Source organism: Carlito syrichta, unplaced genomic scaffold (genome assembly GCF_000164805.1).
Source record: "Carlito syrichta isolate Samal-C Ts95f unplaced genomic scaffold, Tarsius_syrichta-2.0.1 Scaffold117954, whole genome shotgun sequence".
In the NCBI taxonomy this organism is placed as follows: Eukaryota; Metazoa; Chordata; class Mammalia; order Primates; family Tarsiidae; genus Carlito; species Carlito syrichta.
In genome coordinates this window covers 31,463-45,324 of record NW_007062050.1, presented here as the reverse complement: position 1 = coordinate 45,324, position 13,862 = coordinate 31,463, and the positions used below count along the sequence as shown (strand labels likewise).

The 13,862-nt window shown below is 41.5% G+C and overlaps 1 long non-coding RNA gene across 1 annotated transcript; it reads right to left on the bottom strand.

The window, feature by feature from the left end:
- Positions 1-12,655: 12,655 nt before the first annotated feature.
- Positions 12,656-13,621, bottom strand: LOC110594654. Its single transcript, XR_002481362.1, has 2 exons — positions 13,353-13,621; positions 12,656-13,035 (listed from the first exon to the last, which is right to left on the bottom strand). It is a non-coding gene; the product is annotated as an uncharacterized LOC110594654 (long non-coding RNA).
- Positions 13,622-13,862: the final 241 nt, after the last annotated feature.

The window sequence follows — 13,862 nt, the reverse complement described above, 5'->3', positions numbered from 1 at the left end:
TACTCGGCCGCCCAGGCTGGAGTGTAGTGGCACAGTCACAGCTCGCTGCAGCCTCAAACTCCTGGACTCAAGCAATCCTCCTGCCTCAGCCTTCTGAGTCGCTGTGGCTGTAGGTACACCAACACGCCCATGTGAGCTTCCCATTTTCTGGCCACCTTCCCCCTCCCTTCCTTTCTGGAAGGAGAGGATGGCTGACTTTGAAATTTTGGAGGACGATGGTGATGATGTGTGTGTGTCTTACTAAACGCCACGAGTTGCCGTTGTATTATTTAGTTTAACTTGCCCTGTATTCTTTTTAAAATATTCTTATGGAAGGGAGGGAGGGAGGGGAAGGGAAGGGAACTAAAGGAAGGAGGCAGAGAAAAAAAGAGGCAGGAAGGAGAAAGAGAATAGGAAGGGGAAGAGAAAGGAGAGAAGCCTTAAAACAAAGGCATCTGAGTACAAATTTTGTTCTTTCTAGTTTATTAGATCCTTTCCAGTTCACTGCTGTTGGGGTTTCTAAAAGAGGATGCATTTTACCACCTGCAGACAGGGGGTCTTGGGAGAGAAGACGATTCCCTCCACTCCAGAAGTGTTGTTTCCTCATCTTCTAACACGATGCCCCAAATTCCTCCATTTAAACATCCTTTTTTTTTTTTTAAGAGTTGGAGTCTCACTCTTGTCATCCAGGCTGGAGTGCAGTGGCATGCTCACGGCCACCGCAGCCTTGACCTACTGGGCTTAGGTGATCCTTCAGCCTCAACCTTCCAAGACGCACGCCACCATGCCTGACTAGTTTGTATGTGTGTGTGTGTGTGTGTGTGTGTGTGTGTGTGTGTGTGTGTGTGTGTGATTTACTGTAGAGACGAGGTCTCACCAAGTTGCCCAGGCTACTCTCGAACCCCCGGGCTCAGGCAGTCCTCTCGCCTGGGTCTCCCAAAGTGCTGGGGTTATGGGCCGAGTCACCGTGCCCAGCCTAAATATCCATCTCTAAAAAGTCAGTAGTAACCTGGATCTTGACAGATTTTCTGGTAGAAGAGCCTCAAGAAGCCGAATGTGACAGGAGGGGGTGAGAATGCGGCCAGGGAAAGGGGCCGGCCTGAAGGCGCTGTGTCCGTTTCCCAGGGTGCCCCAAGTCCGTCCTGGTCACTCCCGGGAGAGAAAATAAGATGCAGCGAGGCAAGGGAGCAACTCAATGGTCTCGGGTCACGGTCCCTTCTCTCTCCCTTGCCAGCTGCACTCACCGTCTTTCCTGTTCCGTTCCCTGGGGTGTGAGGTTGGCACTTTATGACACAGACATGAGTGCCCACTCCCAGGGGAGCCAAGCGGCCTTTCCTCCAGACTGCTGTGTTCGCCTCCATTCTGACTTCCTAGCTCTCTCCTCGGAGTCTCAGGTGCTGAACCTGCAGAGGTGAGTTACAGAGCCACCATGAGGCTCCCAACCTCACCAGTATTTAAAATCGACACTTAGTTACTGTATGTCTTCCCGCTTCCCAACCCCTTCAGGCTGCTGAGAAATTAGTATATCTTTTGACAGCAAAAGGAACAATATCTAGGGTACGCCATGGGCAGAATTTTTCTCAAGTGGGTAAAATACATCATTTATGTTCTGATCTCCTTCCTTTCTCTTTCTTCCTCCAGTGAAGTCAGAAAAGCTTCTAAAAATAGTTATTGTACCTTAGTGTAAATGGAGAGTTCTCTTAACTGTATGTCATGGGGCTTTATTTTTAGCTATATAGTTTCTTAGAGTTTTGGGCACCACTAGAAGCAGCCTTCCAGGCAGGTAGCAAAAGTATTTTTAGGGAACAAAGAGCCTTCATCTGGGAATCACCCATGACGGGGAGCTCCTTAGAAATGCCCTCATACCCAGGGTCTTCGTGGACTAGACCGGACCGTGCAGGGAGGTTGAGATGAAACGGTCCACAGGCATTCCTCGAAGGGGCCTTCCCATAGCCTCTACGTTCCTGGCCGCTGTTCTGCCGTCACCCACCTTTAGGCCACTACCTGATAATATTCATGGTGACCCAGGAAGGTTGGATCAGGGGAAGTGGAAGACAGGCTGTGCTGATGCTTTATTAAACTCTGTGGCTTCTGACTGCTCCACAAGACTCCTCATCAGAGCGTGTGGCTTGGGTCATGCCGGGCACTCAGCAGCTTTGTGGTGCGTATCGGTTTGTGCTTCCTCCTCTTTGCTTTCGATTCAGTGCTTTCCTGTTGCAGTCTGAGCAGTTCATTTAACCACAGCCTCACAACAGCTACCACTGCCTGCAAACTGGATTCATGTAGGGGCAAGTGTAGGGCAACCAGAGGGTCAGGGTTTGAGGGATAAGAAAGGAGAGCAGTAGAAGCCAGCTGGAAATGAAAAATTCCAAAGCTAGAACGTCATGATGAACAACAGTCAAGAAAACATTCCAGCACTATTAGAAAAATATGTTCTCGTTTACATTCAGCTATGATTAAAGTCAAGTCTTAGTCAATTAATTCAAATACATTTTCACTGGAATACACCCTTGGATGTATTTTTCTAAGAAATACAGAGGATGAGATAGGTTAAATTCTGGTTTTAATTCAATAATCAATTAAAAAATTAAGTGCCCAAGTTCAGTTCTGATTCAGGAATAAGATAAGTAATAATTTAAGGATAGAATTTAGGCTAGATATATTTGAGGACCTGTGATAGACTGTTCTGTGCAGGAGGAAACCGTGTTTGCGACAGCCTAGAAGAGGAAGCAGGGTGTGTTTGAAATCCTAACCCTAACCCTAACCTTGAAGGTCACTATGAGTAGAGATCAGACCGATAGCAGGTTGCTGATCAGGAGAAGCTTACCAGTCGTGTTAAGAAGTCTGGCCTCTATCTTAAGGATGGTGGGACTCGACTACAGTATTTTAAAAAGAAGAGGTGAATTTACCAGAACTGCATTTATGGAACGAATCCTCTGATGGCTGAAGGGAAATGATCTAAGGAGAGAAAAACTGGAGTCAGGAGACTGGCTAAAGGACATATGAGACTCCAAACACTTGGTGATCTCTTACGTCGGGTGGTGACACTGGCAATGGGGAGAAGTGGAAGGATTCAAATAGGTCGCTTTTACCGAACATGGTTCCCGACTGAAGGTGGAAGATGAGTAGAAGAGTATTCGGGACAAATCCTAGATTTTTGGCTAGAGAAACTGCTTAGATGGCGTGGCATATATCTGGATAAGGAACATTAGATGGGGAATAGGTTTGAGGGGGTGAGTTGGTTAATATGTTTTCAGGAATTTCCAAATGAAGACGTTCCAGAAGGCAGTTGAATACATAAATCTGGAGTTCACAGAAGGAAGAGATTTGGAAATCACGAGCACATATGATGCCGTGGAAGGCTCAGTCATACCGTGGAAGGGGCTGGGTTTGTGCACACAGAACGCGTGGAGGGAACCGAGGCTGGTGTAGAACGAGGTCTCGAGGAACGCCAGCACCCTGGGAGTTGGCAGAGAAGAGGAGCTCGCAAAGGATGCTGAAGAGCCTGGCTATGGTCGGGAAAGAGTAACCGTGCGTGGAAACTAGAGGACGACAGAGTCAGCCAAACAGGATGTGGTCATAGGCATCAGATGCTGCTCAGATGCCAAGTAAGATGAAGACTGACGGATCCACTGGATTTAGTGCTATGGGAGGTGAGGGGGCATTGGTGCTCTGAGGGAAAGCCCTTTCAACATGGCGGGAGTCGACACCAGGTTGGACTGGACTGAAAAGAGTGAGAAGTGAGGAATGACCGACAGCAAGGATAGACTACCCACTCAGCAAGGGGCACATGCGATTTCCTCTACCCTAAATGCCCTTACCACACTGTTTGGCAAATCTTTCTTCTTCCAGAACAGGGCTGGAGTGCAGGGAATTTGCAAACAAACACATGGAGACCTGAGGAATATGTCTATTTTTTTCCAGAGACAAATTCAGCCAGGGTTTAAATTCAGGAAGTAAGTGACTTATTCTGTGTTCACCAGACAAGAACTTTTAACTAATAAAGAAGGCCTATACACTCCCTGGTGCCAATGTGGGGGCGTTGGTCTACATTAAGCCAAGAGTGTGATGCAATTCTCAAGAACAGGAAGAGGCTAAACTGGAATGGAAAGAGGACTCTGACTTGGGGGTGGTGGTAGAAGGGTGGAGTTGGAAACAGCATAGTTTTGTTCTTTTTGTTTCTTTCCAAAAAAGTAAAGCCAGAAATGAGCTGGCAAAAGCAGAAGGAATCAAAAAACTGAAAGCCTTCCTAGTCCACGTCTGGTTGTAATAAAGCAGATAGTAAAAGCGTCACACTCAGAATTAGATTCTTGTAGCCTTGGGGGCTTTCTTGACATATGGGGAGTTTCCCTGTACTTTTCAAGTAAAGAACCGCTATTCGGATTACAGATGAGAAAATCAGTCTGAAAAATGGGGATGGTGACTGTCAACCACACAGGACCGTGGTGAGGAGCAGAAGAAAGCAGGTCTGTGGAAGCACCTGGTGTGGCATTTTAAAAAGGTCGAATGTTAGCCATTCTAGTCATTGCAAGGAGACTCACTGATTGAAGACATGAACGCACAAGAATATTTTTAAACAGATTTGAGTAATCAAAGAATGAGAAAGATTAGATGTAAATAACATTTTCTCTGAATGACAAAGACACACTCTATGACAGGGACATGTTTAGACACTGTTGGGGATCATTCTTGGGGCTTGGCTCAGCATTTAAATTAGAGATCAGGACTGAACACCTGTCTTTCCTCTTAAAAATAATTTATTTACAAATTAGTGCTAAGAGACCAAAAAATCTGGGGCTAAGTAGAAAAAGATGGCTAAGCATTTCTAGAATTATAGGTGAACTCATTAACATGAGATTAAAGAAATAGGCAATTATTTTCTCTACAAGACACAGAAAGGCAAGTATTATTTGAAATGAGTGAATGTTTGTCCTGGTACTTGTCATAATAGAATTAGCTTTGTCATTTAAACACCATCATTTCTTAAGAGGCTATTGTCTTTACAGCTGTTCTCCTCTCAAGGAAAAGCTGCTTTCCACACTGAGGGAGTAATAGAGAGACTTTGGAGTTTTGCTGCCCTCTTCTGGGAACGAGTCATGGCCTGAGAAATGAACTGCGCTAAAGGATCTTAAAGACCACAGCATAACCAGACCAGGGATATATTGTCCTGTCGAGGTGCGGGGCTCACATCTGCCATCTCAGCACTTCGGGAGGCCAAGGCAGGAGGCTCGCTGGAGCCCAGGAGTTCGAGATCAGCCTGAGCAACTTGCTGAGAACTCATCTTTACAAAAAAAAAAAAATTAGCCAGGCGAGGTGAGCCTGTAGTCCCAGCTACTCAGGAGGCTGAGGCTGAGGCAGAGGCAGAAGGACCACTGAGCCTCGGTCAAGGTTGTGGTGAGCCTTGATTGTGCCACTGCACTCCATCCTGGGCGACAGAGTGAGACCCTCAACCCCCTCCCGTCCCCAGAAGTAAAACGACTGGACATTTGTTTCCAGAGAAGAAAGCAGAACTGCACTGGTCACAAATGCTTTTCTTGGATGTTGTAATAGTAATAGCAATAATAATACGGTACTGCATATTTTATAGGTCACTTCAAAGTTTATAAAATCCTCACAACCATTATCAATTGCAGTCTACCTTCTTTTATTCTCAAATAGTCCGCATGAAGTAGGCAAGAGAGGATGTTACTCCCACTTCTCACATGGAAAGACTGAGGCATATAGTGCCTAAAAGCTTTGTCTAGAGTCTTGCTGCTAGAGAGTAGTGAGCTGGTCTAAAGTCCTGTCTCCTGACTCAGCTCAATGCCCTTCCTACCCATTCGCCTGCTGCACCGACTGTGTGGCTTGTCTCTGCTGCAACTTCATTACACCTGTCCCTCTACAGCAATTTCATTTTACATATAAATGTCCAACGAACTTATAAAAATGTGCTGCTTGGTCTATGATTTTATAAAGGCTAGACCGTTATTGTAAGAAAAACATGTATTTATATAAATTCCACAAGCAAGTGAGTGGGCTCTAGCAGAACTTCATAAACTTTTGCTCAGATGTTCTCTAGTGACTATTTTTTCTTCTTAAAGACTCTTTGTGTTGAATTTTTTTTTTCATTTTAAGGATGTGGGGTACAATGCAGGATTAGATATACAAATGGCCATTGCACAGGTGGTTTAGGCCTCATTTTGGTCCCTACTTCCCCTGGCTTGATCAGGTACCCTTATTGAGGAAGTGTGCCTCTCCCCCTCCTCTGGCAGTGTCCTGCTACTGTCAATCTTTTTTATAGGACTACGATGATGTTCTGGGTCTGTTTATGAGTGAGAACATGTGGCACTCAGTTGTTTCTGTGATAATCACTCAGTATTACAGACTCTAAATTCATCTAAGTTGCCGAGAAGTTAATAATTGTGTCCTTCTTTATGGCTGCATAATGTTCCATCGTGTATATGTACCATATTTTTAAAATCCAGTCCACTTTTGATGGGCAGCATGGCTGGCTCCATGTTTTTGCTATTGTGAATAATGCTGCAATAAATTTGTGTGCAGGTATCTTTTTCATAGAATGATTTGAGTTTCTCCAGGTATATTCCCAGAAGGAGCATTGCTGGGTCATAGGGAAGGTCAATTTTTAGATCTTTTAGGAATCGCCACACTGTTTTCCACAGAGGCTGTACTAGTTTACACTCCCACCAACAGCATAGAAGTGTTTAAAGACTCTTTAAAGCAAGTGGAGTTTTGTAATGTTAGACCCTCCCTCTACTACTGGGGGAAGATGAGTCTGAGAAAAAAAAAAGAGTATAAAGATGAAAAAAATCAAGAAAAAACAATTTGGAAGTCAAAATACTTTTATTCTAAAGTCATTAAGCGTGTGAGTAAACACACTATGCATATGATTGCAAGTGGCTAAATAAAAGGCAGACCGATTATGATCTTCACTCCTTTGATAGATCCTACCCTGTCCCTGTGTACCTAGTCCAACAAACCACACTACCCACCTACGCAATCTGCAAGAGAATGATTGGGAGCTTAGCAGGTACCAACTGCCATCAGCTGGTAAAAGCTAAGTCTGAAACCAGTTTCTTAACTTGAGCACGGTAAAATACGTCTTAACTTACACAACATATTGGTCAAGGTATTTATCTCTGAACTCAAGTCACTTTTTCAGATAAAATAGTTATGGAGCTAACTGATATGAAATGCTTAATAAACACTATCCATATTATGTCTACACAACATAAAAGCAACCATAGGCGTGACAATCAGCGGGAAACATTCCCAGACCAAGACGTGCTTGTCTGACTTTTGTGCTTTCTCTCCGTCTAACCTGTCTCTGTGCCTTAATGTCCTCTCCTTCTTCAACCCTGTACCTTCCAACTGTTTCTGTCCTGATCAATTTCATTTGCTGTATTTTCTTCCTCTTCTCCAATGTGCTCACATATAACCTTTTTTTCTTTTGTAGTTTCGCTGTTGCCCAGGCTGAGTGCAGCGGGGCGATCACAGCTCGCTGCAGCCCTGAACTCCTGGGCTCAAGCAATTCTCCTCCCTCAGCCTCCTTAGTAGGGGAGGCGACAGGCATGTGTCACCATGCCCAGCTGATTCGATATCATCCTTATTGGTTCCCTCTTTTGTTCTGACTTTTTAATGCCCCTTTGTTTTCCTATTCCTTACTAGACCATTTTACCCGTTCTCCTCTTTTATTTAAATTGTGTATATCCATGGCTTATCAAACAGCCCAGTTCCAAAACACTTGTGCATACATTTTTTGTAATTCAATGTACTCATCCTGCAAATATTTGTTGAGCATCTCCAATGTGTTGGCCACTGTACCAAATGCTAAGGATTTAAAAGATTTATGAATAACAACTGGGCTCCAACTCAGGTACCTTGCAAGGCATGTAGCCAAGGAAACAAACACACATTGCCATCTGCAGGTCTATACTCAGAAAATGAACAAGTTGCTGTGGAGGATGAAAACATAACTTCTCTCAGGTCAGTGGGAAGCAGGGTGTGAGAATGCCAGGAAGACTTTACAAATGAGATGCTGAAGTTGGGTCTTTGAAAGATGAGCAGAACTTAAGCTTGGGTCTTTGAAAGATGAGCAGAACTTAAGCAGGTCTTAAACTATTCTGTTGCTATAACAGAAACCCGGAGACTGGGTAACCTATACAGAAAAGGGGTTTATTTAATTCACAGTTTTGCAGACTGGGAAGATCAAGATCAGAAAGCTGCATTTGACGGGTTTCTGGTGACGGCCTCCTGCTGCCCCAGAACAAGGGGGAGCAATGGAAGGGGGCCACAGGTGAATACAAAAAGAGCAAATCAGGAAAAGCAACCTTGCTTTGTAACAACTCACTCTCCCGGAGCAAACTATTCCCAGGAGAATAAGCCCAGTCTCCAGAAAAAGACATTAATCCATCTCAACAACTCGATCACCTCTTAAAGGCACCCCCTAACACCATTACATTTGCAACTGAGTTTCAACATGAGTTTTGGAGAGGCCAAACCACATGCAAGCCATAGCAGCAGGTTTAATAAGGGAAAAAGATAGGAGAAGTACTTACAAAAATATCCTGGAGAAAAAGCACTGAATGAGCCAAGACACAAGGAAAGTGCTTGACTGGTTAAAGAAGCCTAGATTTACTTAATATGGCTGAAACAAAATGCAGGTGGTGGGGAGCGGCAGATGAGTCTGGAATGATACAATGGGGCCAGATAGTGGATAGTGTACTGGAGTGTGGGATCTTTTATTCTATAGGAAAAGCAGTATGATTACCTCTTTACAAAGTTATTATCCATGGAAAGGAAGTACTGAGATGAAAGGGGAACATTTTAAAGAAAATCAGTAAAGAGCCTACTGCAACAGTCCATGTTAAGATTAATGAGTGTTTGAATCCAAGGCAAAAAGGATGGAAAGGAAGCAATGGATGGAAAATATCTGGTTAACAGTTGAGTTAGAGATGAGAGGAAAACTGAGGAATCAATTACAATTCATGACTTGCAATTCAGGTAAAGAGGTGGCAGGTGATACCTAACAGTTGGAAATATAATAGGAAGTACATATTTGATCTTTGAGCAATGGGGTGGAGGAAATAAGATGTTTAGATGCAATTAAATATTTATGGGATATTAAAAAACGGATAGCCAATAAGCAGCAAAAAATTTAGGCCAGGAACACAAGATTGAAGATAGTCAGATCTATTTGGGAGTTGCCAGTAATACAGGTGATAGTGGAAGCCCTAAATGTAGAAGACAAACTAGATGAGCTTGCTTCTTGAAGAATTCTTGCAATGTTTGAAATTTTTTATAAAGGGGATTTCTTAAGGCAGGGGCATACTTTTGCTGACTAATATGTGCAGACTAAAATGAGAGAGCATAGAATATTATAAAATCGGTAAATGGTAAGATAATTTATAAGGCCACAAATAAGGAACAAAGATAAGACTGAATTGATTTTGAAACTCTCATTTACAGAAGCTAAGTTGCAGTACTGCATTAACTTGTAAGTAAAAAACAGAATCTAGGGAAACAAAAAAGAAAGTAAAATAGAAAAATAAAAGAAAGGAGAGTCAGAGAAAAGAATGGGCAAAGGACTTTTTTTAAAAGAGGAAAATTTTATTACTTTTTAAAGAAACCACTTAGCTAAAATTTTAGTGAATCAGATGCAGAAAATTGTTGAATTAACAATGAGGTCAAATAACACAGTAAAGGAACAAATAAAATAAGGAAAAATGTATTACAAACCAAGGACAAAAACGATGTAAAAAGAATAAGGGGGAAGTGATAAATTAAAAATGGACTGAAATAATGACATAAAATTGTTTAAAAAATGCCTTTTCAAAATAAGCATACTAATAACTTGACAGTACAAAGTGAAATGTTTAAAACATATCTACATCATTATTTAGGAGTAGCAAATACTGTTGAGTAGTGATTAGGTGTCCAGTTGAATCTAAGTACTTCTAGGAAAGCAGAGAAAATGGTTCTAAGAATTGTAATAATGTATGTAAACTGCGTAATACTTTGTTTTCCTATTCCTTACTAGACCATTTTACCCCTTTTTTTCTTTTATTCAAATTGTGTATATCCATGACTTATGAAACAGCCCAGTTAAAATAATGGAGTGCCTAAAAATAATGAAGATGATGAGAAAAAAGTATAGATTACTATATGGAAGTCAAATTTCTAATGGTTTTTCTAATCTAAAACATGGGTTGTTACACCACTCGAAATAAATTTTATTAGAACTGCACGACTAAATTGCTTGAGATAGTTTTAGACTGTTGGATCAACTTTGCCTGACAGTAATAAATAATATGATGTGAGATTACACTTACTCAACCAGTCTCAAACTGTGTCACACATGATGAAAATTTTCTGTGGGGACCTTTACGGTGTAAGTATTTGGTTCGATGACTTCATGTGCAACGATAGAAGTACTAACTTCTATATAACCACTTTTGTTTGCCTTGCTGCTGAGGTTTCTAGGAAAAAACCCACCAGGTGGAGCTCTGCCACCAGTTCTGCTAATACACTAAGCCAAAAGCCTTAGTTGTGTGGCCACCAACATCCATACCCTTCGTTGTGAAAAGTCCCAATATGGTGGAAATTTACATTATGAGATATTTTATTATGCATGTTTTACTAAATCTTGTGTGTGTAGAAATGATTATCCATTTTCCTTCTTAACTTGGTTTTGTAAGACTTCTTACTTATGATAAAAGTAGAAAATAATAATTTTAAGCTCTTTATGATCTTAAGGAACTGGGACCAAAAAAGGTTTTTTTCTGTGAACCAGATCCCTGAATGCACCACAGGAAAATATTATGATACCAATTTTTTTGTACACAATTTTTTAAGAATACATCTCATCCACTAAGGTAGTTCAAACTGTAGAATTCTTCCAATTCACCATGGCTGGACAGTTTGCAAGGCTTCTGGGTACTTACCTCTGAGTTCCACATCCTGTATATCTGGAGTTCTTAAATATTTGAGGGACCATGGTCCAGCAGGTTATGAGCAGCCTTTGCAGTCGTTGGACAGCCTGAAACAGTATGTGATCCTTGGTGTGATGTACACACGAACAGTTCTTTGGGGTAAAGGCAAATACCTTTCATGCAATTTTCAAAGGGTTCTCAAAAAGCTTAAAAACCAGTGTTATATATTTACATAACCGGAAGCGTGAATAATGTCCAAATATTTCTAAATTTTTACATAGCAAACTGTCTTAATTAGAACATACCATTAAGTTCAGTGTCACAATAACCAGAAAAGCTACTTGTGAGAGTAGTTCTGTTTTTACTTCTTAGAGGTTCACACAATCCTCAACCCACTGCAGTCTGGATTCTGTCCCCAGTTCTCTGGAATTACTCCTGCCCATATGATTAAATTCCTGGTTGATAAATTCAAAAATACATTTTTTGTACTTATTTTGCTTGACCTCTTGGTGGTAGTATAGTAGTTAAAAGCACAGATGCTGGAGTCAAACTACCTAGGTTCAAATTTTAGTTTCATCACATTCTAGCTCTGTAACTTTGGGCAAAATACCTAACTCCTCCATGCTTCAGAGCAATATCCTTTGTAAAGCTTCTTTATTCATGTAATGGTACGAATAGTACTTAGTTCAAAAAGTCTTGTTAAGTGGGAATTAAATAAGCTCCTAACAAAGAAGGCATTATATGTTACCTGGTACCTCTGGTTACTTTTTTCTCGAAAATCACTTGAAACTTGTCCATGTTCTATCCTGCCTTTGATGGTTCCTTAGTTTCCTCTCCCTACTTCTAGGTTTATCCCTCTACTATGGCTTTTACATTGTGGCCAAAATGATCATCTGAAACTATAAATCTGATGCCATTCTTCGCCATAGCCATTACTTACTCAACTCCTTAGCATGGTAGACACGTCCCTTTTTGACAGCGTACCAGCCTAGTTTTCCTTCCCCGTGTCTCCTGTGCTGCCTATGCTTATCCTGAGTTGAGTGAATGAACGTGTTACATTCCCAAATGTGCCTCACTCTCTTGACGCATGCCTTTGCACATGCTCTTGACTCTGCCTAGAATGCTCCATTCTCCTTCTCTACAAAGTCTTCTCTTACCCAAAATAAATTAGAGGCCTTTTTTTTAAGTTGGAGTCTCACTCCGTCTCCCTGGCTGGAGTGCAGTGGTACTCTCATGGCCACCCCAGCGATGAGCTGCTGGACTCCGGCGATCCTTCTGTCTCAGCCTTCCAAGTAGCTGGAACTACAGGCACACGCTACCACGCCCAGCTAATTTTTTTTTTTAATTGTAGAGATGAGGTCTCACCAAGTTGCCCAGGCTGGTCTTTAACCCGCGGGCTCAGGCAATCCACTCGCCTCGGCTTCCCAAAGTGCTAGGATTACAGGCTAAGCCACCAGCCGGGCCCTTTCTTAATATGCCTGTAATAACCCCATACAGTATCACATTCTAAATTAGATGCCAGTGTGAGTGTTGACAAATTTCATCTAGGCAGATCTTCCTACTACTTCCTATAAAGAAGTAAGAGCTATATTATGACAGCCATTCTCTCTGTTTTCTGCTGCTCTGGTCTTAAGCCATCATTCACCCCACTTCTTTTTTTTTTAAATAGCCCACTAGTATTAGATAGAACTATACCTACAAAGAATATGTGTATGTAAGTTAACTAGATAACAAACTTCACACTGAAGTGAACATTCTAGAAGTATTTATTTTACTGTTGACCATTAGACTGCAGCATGCAACTCTCAACAACGAGCTGCCACTCTCCACTCCTACAGAAGCACCAAATGCTATGGTACCACTACTTAGGTTTTCAGTCTTTCAAAGGCTTTTATTATCAACATCATTACTTAGTGAGGAGACTTTTAGTGACTTAAAAGCACTTATTCTCTATAAAAAGTAACTTCATATTTCATGAACAAAACTCCAATTGGCAGATTTAGGTTCATAAGAAAGAAAAAAAATTTCTTCTAGTTCTGTAAATTATCAGGAATAAAATAAGCATGTCTCCTCGCCTTGTAATAAGGAAACAAGATTTTTTTTCCTCTACCAGGTATCAGGACAGAATCTTTTTTTTTTGAGTCAGAGTCTCACTCTGTTGCCCAGGTTGGAGTGCAGTGGCACAATCATGGCCACTGCAGCCTGGACCCGCCGGACTCAGATGACCCTTCCACCTCAACCTTCCAAGTAGCTAGAACTATAGGCACACGCCACCATGCCTAATTTTTTTTTTTTTTTTAATTTACTGTAGAGATGCGATCTTGCCAAATTGCCCGGGCTGGTCTCGAACCCGTGAACTCAGGAAGTGAGCTCAGGCAATACTCTTACCTCAGCCTCCCAAAGTGTCGAGATTATAAGGTGTGAGCCACCTTACCTAGCCAGGACAGTATCTTTGATGATCCCTCAGTGTTATAAAATTACTTACTCATTAAATTTCTTTCAAAAGATGTTAAGAAATAAGTTGGCTCATTTTCCTGTACAATTTAAAGAAATATGTGCAGTATGAGCTGGAGTTCTAGGTTATACTATGGACCCTTGTGATAATATTTAAAAGGCCTAGTCTCTCCACTTAAAAAATTCTAACTCAAAAGGTAAAAGGAAATCCCCATTATCCCTGAGCAAAAAAGGAAAACATCACAGATACTTTAGTAAATAGAAACCGCTGTAAGTGAGTTATCTATCTCTAAGTCATTCTCAGAGAATTTACATCAACTAAAACAGGAATGAAGTGTTCTCAGATTTTCTCAAATAAATGTATTTAGTAATTTGAGTAGTTGAACTGCAAAACTTTAAATTTAATTAACTACACATATGAACATTTTCCATTTTGAAATTTGAGAATATCCTGAGTATGTTTATGGGACACAAAACTATTGGGCACAGAAAAATTTTTTA